Genomic DNA, 12,765 nt, shown 5'->3' with positions numbered 1-12,765 from the left:
GGCTCGATCCCAGGACCCCGAGACCATGACCCAAGCCAAAGGCAGCAGCCCAAACCACTGAGCCACCCAGGCGCCCCTCTGTCTACTTTAGAATGAGCAAGAATCAGGAAATGTTTTAAGGTAAGAAAGTTCAATATCGTGTGGAGTAGAGAAGAAAGAACCGGTGGAGGCAGTTTGAAACACAATGCAGAGAGTGGAGATTGATGGTGCAAGGGGACTAGAAGACAATCAAGATCACAGGAGGCTTGGGAAACAGGAGGGGTTTTATATTTCTCTAACTCAGTAGAGAAGTAGGAAAGAACAGATGAAAATATACAGATATTTTTAGGTGGGATGGGGTAAATTTGAGGGACATAGATTTACTAGCCTAGACCAGAAATAAGTCCAGGACGAGGTGACTTTTTCATTGAGGGCGTTCTATAATTGTGGCTGAAACAGAAAATTGTAGGTAAAATAGAGAAGACTTACTGGGGAATGTATAAGACCCCGCAACACCACATACAAGGGTTCCCAGCATACCCTTCATGAAGCAGTTCACACCAGCTGTGGGAAATTGATCTCACTCAGTCTGTCCATATCAACCACTTTGCTACAGCTCCGGTGGAATCTGAATACCAACTACACTGAGTAAGTCATAACAGGTGAGGAAAATATTACTGTTTCCTCCTAAGGAGTATCCTTAGGAATGATTGTTTTTCCATTTTTATTTTTCATTGTCCCTCTTCAGATTGTATTTAGGTGTGTAAACTCTTTCAAATCTTTTTTAGGAGCATGTGACATAAGTGTATATACTTGTCTAGGTTTAGTGAGAGATGTTTAATCCTATATTCTTTTGTTCAAGTGTTGTCAATCCCAAATTCCCATTTTCTTTCTAAAATAGAGGTAATAACCATCATTACTTATCCTAAGTTTTATTGAAGAGTATATAGGTGTAGAACAGATTTGCCCTTTATCTTTTTCGTAGATAATACATGCTTTTCTTTGTTTAGTGCTTTCAGTTTTAAGTCTCACACCAAAAGAGTTTGACTTTTGAGAAAACGGACTTGTAGAGAGATTACAGAACCTCCCCAGAGGCCCCAGGCTCACTTCACTTGGTGAGTGAGAAGACCCAACCTAAATACTGATCTTCATTCTTCCTCTCCTATGTTATATCCATTGAAATAATTTAGTTGAAGTTTGAGGATCCATATATTAGGTGTTTTTTTTTCTTTTTTTAAGATTTTATTTATTTATTTGACAGAGAGAGAGAGAGATCACAAGTAGGCAGAGAGGCAGGCAGACAGGTGGGGTGGGGAAACAGGCTCCCTGCTGAGCAGAGAGCCCGATGCAGGGCTCGATCCCGGGACCCTGAGATCATGACCTGAGCTGAAGGCAGAGGCTTAACCCAATGAGCCACCCAGGCACCCCCAATATACTAGTTTTTATTAGACTTTGTTTTAACTTTATTTAGTTGGCAGATCAAGAAGTTATTCTTAGGCACAATTTGAAGGTTTCTGTCAGAAATCAACTAAATAGAAGGATTATCTCAGTGGTTTTAGGGAATTGGTATCCTACATAGGAAATCATGACACATGAGTGCCAATCTTCTTGGTGAGGAGCATGTGAGGAGGAAGATACTTGTACAACAATTCCTCGTTCCCTACTATTTTTTGCTCTCTATATTGTTCACTTTCTGTATCCAGAAAAACAAAACTAAAAACAAAACCCAAAAAAATGCTTAGTTGGAAGAGATTGTGGTTTCAGAGTCATCAAATTAAAAAAAAAAGTATTTATTTATAAAAAAATCATTACATAAAGTTTTGAACCTAGCAACAAATACAGCAGAGATAAGTCTGTCAAATAAAAACACATTTACAAATCAAAATAATTTTCTTGTATGCCCATACATATACATATTGTGTGCACTCCAAATATGCTTTTCTTTCTTTAAACATCAATGCTAAAACTACATTGGCAAGGAAGAATGATATCTAATAAAATGTTATTTATAATTTATACCTTTGGTACATAAAATATTTGTTTTTAAAATAATAACTAAGAACTGTCCATTCTTATTCACCCATATTAGTTATTCTTCCTTTTTATTTTTTGTTCATATTCTCATGAAGTCTTATTGCTGCTTTGTATCCTTTTGGGAACAAGGCAAGAACAACTGAATTATTATCTTCAAACAAATGGATGTTAACCACATTGTAGCCACTGAAATAAGCTTTTGGCTTCAGTAAAATTTTATTATAGTGTGTTCAATTTTTCTCCTTTACCATTGGTTAACTTTTAGAATTCTTGGTTTAGAGTAATGAAGACAAAAAAAGGACATCCAAAATTTTATTGATTGGTTAGTATTCCCAAATTTGAAGGGAAGAGCACGTTCTCTCTTAAGCCAAAAATTGATTTGCTTCTTGGGGCTTCTTTGAGGGCACTAGAGAAGAGAGAAATTTGCATCCTTTATATTGTATAAATTCAACATTCTTCTTATATCTGGGATTGGATTCTATATACCTATATCAACAATATCTATATTACACACAAAATATAACTTAGAAATAATTTAACTTTAATTTCTAATATTTATGTAAACTTTATATCATCTGATATTTAAGCTGTATTTTATATTTCCTTTAGCATTATTCAAGATGTTCTACATCAATTGATCTTGACCAGGAAATATTTATAGTAAATGGCCCAAGGCCAATAATATGCCTTTTGCTTAATAAAATTGCACTCTGAGTAGTTTAAAAGGTGCCTGTATTTAATGGCAAATATAACACTGGCTGCTCCTTTCCTGTGCCAAGTTGCTGTCTAGTTCAAGGTGTTAAATAGCATAATGAGTTTGGTCTCTTCTAATACTGAAAATAAAGACCCAAGAGAACTTCCACAGAGAGGGAGTTTTACAATAGGAGATGACAAGTCGTTGTGAATATGACTTTCCAAGAGAAAGTCTAACTTTTCAAGGCCATGTTCATTCTCCTAATTCATGAGGTGGTCAGAAAGTTCTGTCAGACAGAATTGTCAGTAGTCTAAGATGTATTCCCAACACCGACATTCAAAGATGTTAATATTTATTTTTTCTGATTCTGCCTATGTGAACAATGCTCTGAACAGAGCAAGTGATTCAGTAAAATACTCTTTTATTCTCACAAAATCAGTTCTGTGTATAAAATATTAATTAAACCCTTCAGAAATCCTAAATTGTAGTTTTAGTTTGGTTGGAATAGGTGTTTTTAGTAGCTATGGATTTTTTTTTTTTTTTTTTTGGTGGGGCAGGCAAGTGGAGATTAGAGGGCTTGATTTAAAATTTGGAAATAATTCCAATGGATTTAGATGCACAGTAATAGTAAAAAAAAAAATGCTTTTTGAGTTTTGATTTTTAAAATTTATTATTAATCCCTGTATAGGAATTCATAGACTATAACAAATCTCATAACAAACTACTTTTCTTTAAATAATAATTCTGATGCTTTTTAGATGCTTCTTAATTTATTGAAATTTACTTTTTTACATACTTAATCATCAGACTTACTAATTCTTTTATGTGAAAAGACAAAATTAAGATCAAGAAGTGATCAGGAAATGATAAACGTAGGAGATTTCTAAAAATAAATACCCCTAGTAAACCATAAGGATGATGCATAATGTCAAGACTTCCATTGTTTAATCACACTCTGCATTGTAGAGTACATGGATGTCATTATGAAGCAGCTGTTTACAAAGTAGAAAATTAGCTATTATCCAGAGCTAATTTCTGATGAAATATATTTAGCCAGAAGTGAGTTTAATAAATTTAAACGGATTTTACATTTTATTGCAAAACCTTTCCTATGATAAAACTCATTGTGATAATCCAAATGGATGTCTATACTTAGAATGCTTTTCGTAAATTTTAAAATCAAGGAGGCTTCATTTACAGAGAATCTCTGTGGGATATTCTATACACAGCACGGACCCAATCTTGTCATACCTCCATCAAAAAACCCATAATATTTCCCTTTGGTCTATAAAATAGTGCTCAAATTCTTGCACAGTCTATAATTTCCTCTTGAAATTGGTCCCCACCTATTTAAAATTTTCATTTACAAATACCTTTTTTCTATTTCCCTTCCCCTTTCCACTAGAAGAAAATGGAATGTCTTCATTTTCAAACAATTCAGCTATTTATGCCTCCAGTTTACTGACTAATTAACTTTTTGTTTTTTTTGTGAAGAACTTATTGTGGATGGTAAACTTAAATTATATTTCCTTCTTGGTACATGGTCTGAGACAATCCCCTATGGCTGTTTGGTTGAAGTTTATAACAGATATGCCTGTATAAAATTCTTTATCACAACAAACATTACAGCAGAATTTAATTTTTATATGTATGTATGTATAACTGATATAGTTTACTGATTTAATTAAGATACATTGAAATTGAATTTTTTTAAAAACCCTATTTTTCATTTGCTTGATAAATTCCTCAGAATAGATGCTGAAACAAGATTACCAGGATCATAGTGCTAAATTTTCATAAAAATAAAATAACATAAATTTATTTAACTTTAGAATTTATGAAAAAAAAAATGTTAATTGTCTCTGGAGAAATCATGTATCTGTAATTAAGCCTAAATAAGTAAATAAAACTTTCTGTGGGGCCAATAAAACTTCATTAATTAAAGCTCTACTAATTTTTGATCAAGTATTCAGAGACCATACAATTCTATTTATGAATAAGGGGTTTGTTGCATAAATGATGAACTAGTTATATCTAGTCATTTTTCAGTAAGTCTCTTAAAGTCCTTGTAAATAATCTGCAGCTTAATTTAAGTGATATGATTTGAGCTAAGTGTAGAGTTACTAGGTAATTTATATTTGACTTCATGAAATAAAAGTAACTTTATTTTTATTGTAGTTAACTTTAGTTCATTTATTATAAATAATAAATATTCTGTTCTGGTTGTATTATAAAAGGACACATTAAAAAATTAAAAAAAAAAATTTAAAACATAGGGGCACCTGGGTGGCTTAGTTGGTCAAGCGTCTGCCTTCAGCTCAGGTCATGGTCACAGCATCGTAGGGTTGAACCCCACATTGGACTCCCTGCTCTGTGGGGAGCCTGTTTCTCTCTCCCCCCACTGCTCATGCTCTCTTTCTTGCTATCTCCCTCTCTCTCAAATAAATAAGTCTTAAAAAAAATTGAAACACAGGAATATAAACATGATAAATATTAAACATAAACAAACCACTTGGACATATTAGCATGTTATAATTTTTCTAAGTTCATATACACATTCATACATATAAATTTAATTATAAGCAAAATATATACATTATGTAAGTAAATTACTTAAATATGCATGGTAATAGAAACACATTAAAATTGAAATTGTAAGCAGTGTTTCTCAATTTTACATTGTATGCACTTTTCTCACTTTTTATATCATCTATGGAAACATCCATTAGGCCTTCATCCATATTTCATTGTTTAGTTAATCACTATTTTCAAATATTAACTATTCTAAATAGTATTTAAATGAATATGTTCATTTATGAATTTTCAAGTGGATAATATTAGATCTGTAAGGTGAATTCCTAAAACTAAATTTATTAGGTCAAGCTTACTGAAAAAATTACTAGTTTTTTGACCATTTAACATTGCCAACTGCAACTTGTAGAAATACATGCATTACTGTCCTTACCAGAGCATTGGTATTATATTTTAAAATATTTTGAAAACTTACTTATTATAAAAGAGTACCATTTTTTTTACTTAATTGACATATTGACTTATTTGGTGGATGAAATATTTAAATATTTTTGTATGTATTATCTATATTTTTCTTTTGTTAATTATTAATGTAGATTCATTTCTTTTAAAAATAAACATATTATTTTTTTATTTAATTAGATGTTTATAATTTTCTCCCTGAAGATATCCTATGTGTGGCAAATTCTTTTTCCAGCATGCTTTTTGCATTTTTACATCATTTATAAGGCCATCACAATATGAAAATTTACGTGTTTAACCTGAGTAGCAACAGTTTCATGCTCATTCCTCCCAGATCTCAAGGGCACTTTTCTGAGTTCACCCCATTTGCCAGTTCTATTTTTATTTCCTCAGGCATTGACATCTAGATGTGTAGATAATTTGCTCATAAAAATTAAAAAAAAATCGTTAATTGAATCCTTGATAAATGACGAGTTTTCCAATTCATGCCTTCTTCTACTTCTATCTATATGTCCAGTTGGTTTATAAGCCCATCTTTACTTCTTCTACTGCTTTTTTTCTTTTAAGATTTATTTATTTATTTATTTTGGCAGGGAGAGAGGAAGAGATCACAAGTAGACAGAAAGGCAGGTTGAGAGAGAGAGGGGGAAGCAGTCTCCCTGTTGAGCAGAAAGCCTGATGTGGGGCTCAATTCCAGGACCCTGAGATCATCACTGGAGCTGAAGGCAGAGGCTTAACCCACTGAGCCACTCAGGTATCTGATCTTTAAATCATTTCCTTAAACCAATGGGTAATAAATACTTTTTGTTCCCCTTGTAACCTGTAAGTGAATTTATCCAAGACTCTGTCATCTCATTCTCTTTCTCCACTCTCTCATTCTGTATTTTGCACTCTTTATTAAATTTCTTGCTTTATCTATATGTTGGTTCTAAAAAATGAAATAAATATTGATATGATTATGACTATATAGAAAAAATTCACTACAAAGTCATGTAGTTTTCTATAATTACACCCCCTTTTCTATACTTTCAGTGCTGCAACTCCAGTGTTATGCAGAATATTCGTCTTTGTTAAAACATAGTGGGTGTCTAAAATTATAGTGTTTACTTTCTTTCATATTTACATCAGGCTTTTCTTGAATTGTAGTTTTCTCCTGGAGTTGCTAATTGTTTTTCTTTTGTTGTGTTGGGGAAAAAATTAATACATGCTTTTTAAATTTTTTAATACATGCTTTTTATTCTATAGTTCTCATAATATTCATGTTTGCAATGCAATTCTATTTTTATTTTTACTATACTATTTCATTTGGTTTCTTTTTTTAATTTCAATATACTTTATTTTTTATTTACATTCTGTTATCCAACTTATAGTGCATCATTAGTTTCAGATATAGTGTTCAATAATTTATCAGTTGCATATAACACACAGTGCTCATAATATGTGCCCTCCTAAATGCCCATCACCAGTTACCCCTTTCTGCCAACTATCTCCCCTCTAGCAACCTTCTCTAATGACTTTCCATCTAGGTTTCCCTCCCTTCACCTATAGTCCTTTGCTTTGTTTCTTATATTTCACATATGAGTGAAACCATAAGATAATTGCCTTTCTCTGATTACTTATTTCACTCAGCACAATACCCTCCAGTTCTATCCACATCAGTGTAAGTGGCAAATATTCATGCTTTCTGATTTTATATATATATATATATATATATATATGTGTGTGTGTACACATGCAGACATATATACATATATACACATATAAAATATATATGTGCATATATACATATAAAATATACATATATACACATATATATACACAAAAAATTGAAATTCTGCTTATGGAAATTTATATCAGTTAAATAATCTGATAAATGCAAAGACATGTGCATAAGGATATACATCACAGCACTGTTTTTTAATAACTAAAATGAGATGTAACTGAAATGTCCACCAGTTTGAACCACGTACTGAGATGTTGGACATGTTTGCAAGGAAATTTTATGCAGTCATGATACACAAAGCAGTAAACATGTATAGTTTAGACTAGATTTTATCTATATAGCTATAATCATATCAATATTTATTTCATTTTTTAGAACCGACATATAGATAAAACAAGAAACTTTATAATAAAGAGTGCAAAATACAGAATGAGAGAGTGGAGAAAGAGAATGAGATGACAGAGTCTTGGAAATAACATAAATAACAGAGTCTCTCTCTATATATATGTATATAAATACAGACACACACACACACACACACATACACATATATAAAAAATATCTTTTTTATCCATTCATCTGTAGATAGACATCTCAGCCTCTGTGGTCACCTAAACTTCAACAAAACAGGAAAGAACATCCAATGGAAAAAAGACAGTCTCTTCTATAAATAGTACTGGGAAAATTGGACAGCCACATGTAAAAGAATGAAACTGGACCATTTTCGTACACCACAGACAAAGATAAACTCAAAATGGATAAAAAACCTAAATATGAGATGGAAATCCATCAACATTCTAGAGGATAGCACAGGCAGCAACCTCTTCGACCTCATATGGAGCAACTTCTTGCTAAACATGTCTCCAAGGGAAGGGAAACAAAGGCATAATGAACTATTAGGATTTCATCAAGTTAAAAACTTTTGCACAGCAAAGGAAACAGTCAAAAAAACTAAAAAGCAACCTATGGAATGGGAGAAGATATTTGCAAATGACATATCAGATAAAGGGCTAGTATTCAAGACCTATAAAGGACTTATCAAACTCAACACCCAGAAAACAAATAATCCAGTCAAGAAATGGGCAGAAGACATGAACATACATTCCATTATATTTTTCTATTGAACACCAAAGTAGTCTTCTTACCTTGTCTTGGACTGGCTTGGGTTACAATTGGTACTTGGTTTTCAGTTACAGTTGTTTGTTTTTCCTGAAGTTTATGATTGCCTGTTTTTTTCTTCCCAGTGTTTCACACCTTTTTTCTGATCTTATTTCTTCTAAAGTCTCCATCATAATTATTATTCTGTGGAGCATCTTTCTCTCAAGGCTTATCTGTTGCCCTACTGTAGATCTAAAAAGGTCAACTTACGCACATTGAGGTCCTTGATCCATTTTGAGTCTATTTTTGTGTGTGGTGTAAGGAAATGGTCCAATTTCATTTTTCTGCATGTGGCTGTCCAATTTTCCCAGCACCATTTATTAAAGAGGCTGTCTTTTTTCCATTGGACATTCTTTCCTGCTTTGTTGAAGATGAGTTGACCGTAGAGTTGAGGGTCTATTTCTGAGCTCTTTATTCTGTTCCATTGATCTATGTGCCTGTTTTTGTGCCAATACCATGCTGTCTTGATGATGACAGCTTTGTAATAGAGCTTGAAGTCCGGAATTGTGATGCCACCAACGTTGGCTTTCTTTTTCAATATCCCTTTGGCTATTCGAGGTCTTTTCTCGTTCCATATAAATTTTAGAATTATTTGTTCCATTTCTTTGAAAAAGATGGATGGTACTTTGATAGGAATTGCATTAAATGTGTAGATTTCTTTAGGTAGCATAGACATTTTCACAATATTTATTCTTCCAATCCAGGAGCATGGAACATTTTTCCATTTCTTTGTGTCTTCCTCAATTTCTTTCATGAGTACTTTATAGTTTTCTAAGTATAGATTCTGTGTCTCTTTGGTTAGGTTTATTCCTAGGTATCTTATGGTTTTGGATGCAATTTTAAATGGGATTGACTCCTTAATTTCTCTTTCTTCTGTCTTGCTGTTGGTGTAGAGAAATGCAACTGATTTCTGTGCATTGATTTTATATCCTGACACTTTACTGAATTCCTGTATAAGTTCTAGCAGTTTTGGAGTGGAGTCTTTTGGGTTTTCCACATGTAGTATCATATCATCTGCGAAGAGTGATAATTTAACTTCTTCTTTGCCGATTTGGATGCCTTTAATTTCCTTTTGTTGTCTGATTGCTGAGGCTAGGACCTCTAGTACTATGTTGAAAGGGGAACCCTCCTACACTGTTGGTGGGAATGCAAGCTGGTGCAGCCACTCTGGAAAACAGCATGGAGGTTCCTCAAAATGTTGAAAATAGAACTGCCCTATGACCCAGCAATTGCACTCCTGGGTATTTACCCTAAGGATACAAACATAGTGATCCAAAGGGGCACGTGCACCCAAATGTTTATATCAGCAATGTCTGTACTTGTATCTTTCCATAGCCAAACTATGGAAAGAACCTAGATGTCCATCAACAGATGAATGGATCAAGAAGATGTGGTATATATACACAATGGAATACTATGCAGCCATCAAAAGAAATGAAATCTTGCCATTTGCGACAACATGGATGGAACTAGAGCGTATCATGCTTAGCGAAATAAGTCAAGCAGAGAAAGACAACTATCATATGATCTCCCTGATATGAGGAAGTGGTGATGCAACATGGGGGCTTAAGTGGGTAGGAGAAGAATAAATGAAACAAGATGGGATGGGAGGGAGACAAACCATAAGTGACTCTTAATCTCACAAAACAAACTGAGGGTTCCTGGGGGGAGGGGGATTGGGAGAAGGGGGGTGGGATTATGGACATTGGGGAGGGTATGTGCTATGGTGAGTGCTGTGAAGTGTGTAAACCTGGTGATTCACAGACCTGTACCCCTGGGGTTAAAAATATATGTTTATTAAAAAAAAAAAAAGGGAATCTTTCTGCCCTTCAACAGACGAATGGATAAGGAAAATGTGGTTCATATACACTATGGAGTATTATGCCTCCATCAGAAAGGATGAATATCCAACTTTTGTAGCAACATGGGACTGGAAAAGATTATGCTGAGTGAAATAAGTCAAGCAAGAGAGTCAATTATCATATGGTTTCACTTACTTGTGGAGCATAACAAATATCATGAAGGACATGGGGAGTTGGAGAGGAGAAGGGATTTGGGAGAAATTGGAAGGGGAGGTGAACCATGAGAGACTATGGACTCTGAAAAACAATCTGAGGGGAATGAAGTGGTGGGGGGGTGGGAGAGTGGGGTACCAGGTGGTGGGTATTATAGAGGGCACAGATTGCATGGAGCACTGGGTGTGGTGCAAAAATAATGAATACTGTTATGCTGAAAATAAATAAATTTAATTAATAAAAAAATTATGAACCCAAAAAAATAAAAATAAAAATAAATAAAAATAAAAAGGTCAACTTAATCTTGGATCTTTTACTGCTTCTTGTCTATTGTACTCATACATTTTTTAAAATACATTGCTCAGGATGTATCTTCCTATGGAAGACACCAGGATAATGAGTTTTTTTCATGAATAAAATGTCTTTGTTCTGCCTTTACATGTGATTGTTTAAATAAAGAAAGTTATCTATTCCTAAAAGTGTGTTTTCTCTGCACGTAATGCTTAAAAATTTTTTGTATTTAGATAAACTGTTATTTTCCTCTATGATAACTTTTACTGCTTTTATATTAAGCATGTAATTCTTAATCCTCCAAACAGATCAAAAGTCACTCAATTTCCTATTTTTTCATTTTGAGATTTAATATGTTATTCTGAAATGTGGTATATAGTGTATGATAAAAAAAAAGAAAAAGTGATCAAAGTTGACACATTTCTCTTTACCATTTGGTGAATAATCCATCTTTTCCCCTAATTTATTTGTGGTATGTCCCTTGGCATATTCTAAATATCAACTCCCTATATTTAAATATCAACAATATCAATTATGCTTGACCTGTATATTGATTCCTTTATCAGTACTAAATTATATAAATTATTAAAATCTTGTACTATGATTTAATATCTTGAAGACAAATCTTTTCTTATCCATTTTAACATTACTCTTATTTTTTTCTGATTGAAGATATTTATGTATTTTTCTACACATAAAATTGTCATTCTAAATTATAACCAGTAATTATAATCACTATGTTAAAAATTCTGTATATAAAAAGGAAGAAAATGAAGATCAATGTATGTATAGAAGCGCAGAGGAAACTATACATATTTATCACTTTGTGTATCATGACTGCATAAAATTCCCTTGCAAACATGTCCAACATCTCTGCATGTGGTTCAAACTGGTGGACATTTCAGTTACATCTCATTTTAGTTATTAAAAAACAGTGCTGTGATGTATATCCTTATGCACATGTCTTTGCATTTATTAGATTATTTAATTGATACAAATTCTCATAAGTAGAATTTTGATGTATGCCCATTTCATAATTGTGATATGTGGGTAATTATATATATATATATATATATATATATATATATATATATATATATAATGCATTTTATATATTTATTTGAGAAAGAGAGTGACACAGCCAGCACAAGCAGAGTTTGGAGGCGAAGAGGCAGAGGGAGAAGCTGACTCCCCACTGAGCAGAGACCCCAACACAGGGCTCGATCCCAACACCCTGAGATTATGACCTGAGCCAAAGGCAGATGCTTAACAAACTGAGCCTCCCAGGTGCTCCATATTGGTAGTTTCAAATAATAGTTTATGAATTTATGTCAGAAACTATTAGTCTAATAAAAGACCTGATTTCCTCCATCATCATTATTATCATTATGTCATTATTATTATGTTTGGGAAAAGGAAAATTTGCTTCTGTAGACAAAAATGATATCTTTATTATAATTTGTACCTATTTGATTGCTAATAATGATTATGGGTGATACGCATTTATTTTTAAATTACACGTTCATATTGTTTTTCTATTTCTATTGGACAGTAACTTTTTTTTAATGATGTGTAGAAGCAGCTTAGTTGACTGTCAAACATTATGCATTTTCCCAGTTTGTCATTTGCCTGTGAAACACGCTGCCAGATTTTTACTACAAGTAATGTTTACATTTTTTAAATTAATTTTGTGGGGCTCTTTTTTTTTTCTGGTTTTGCATCAGCATTAGAAAGGGTTTGACAGGGGCACCTGGGTGGCTCAGTGGGTTAAGCCTCTGCCTTCGGCTCAGGTCATGATCCCAGGGGCCTGGGATCGAGTCCCACATTGGGCTCTCTGCTCAGCAGGGAGCCTGCTTCTCCTCATCTCTCTCTCTGCC

The sequence above is a fragment of the Mustela nivalis genome (assembly GCF_964662115.1).
Source record: "Mustela nivalis genome assembly, chromosome: 5".
NCBI lineage: Eukaryota > Metazoa > Chordata > Mammalia > Carnivora > Mustelidae > Mustela > Mustela nivalis.
This window is presented reverse-complemented; position numbering follows the sequence as displayed.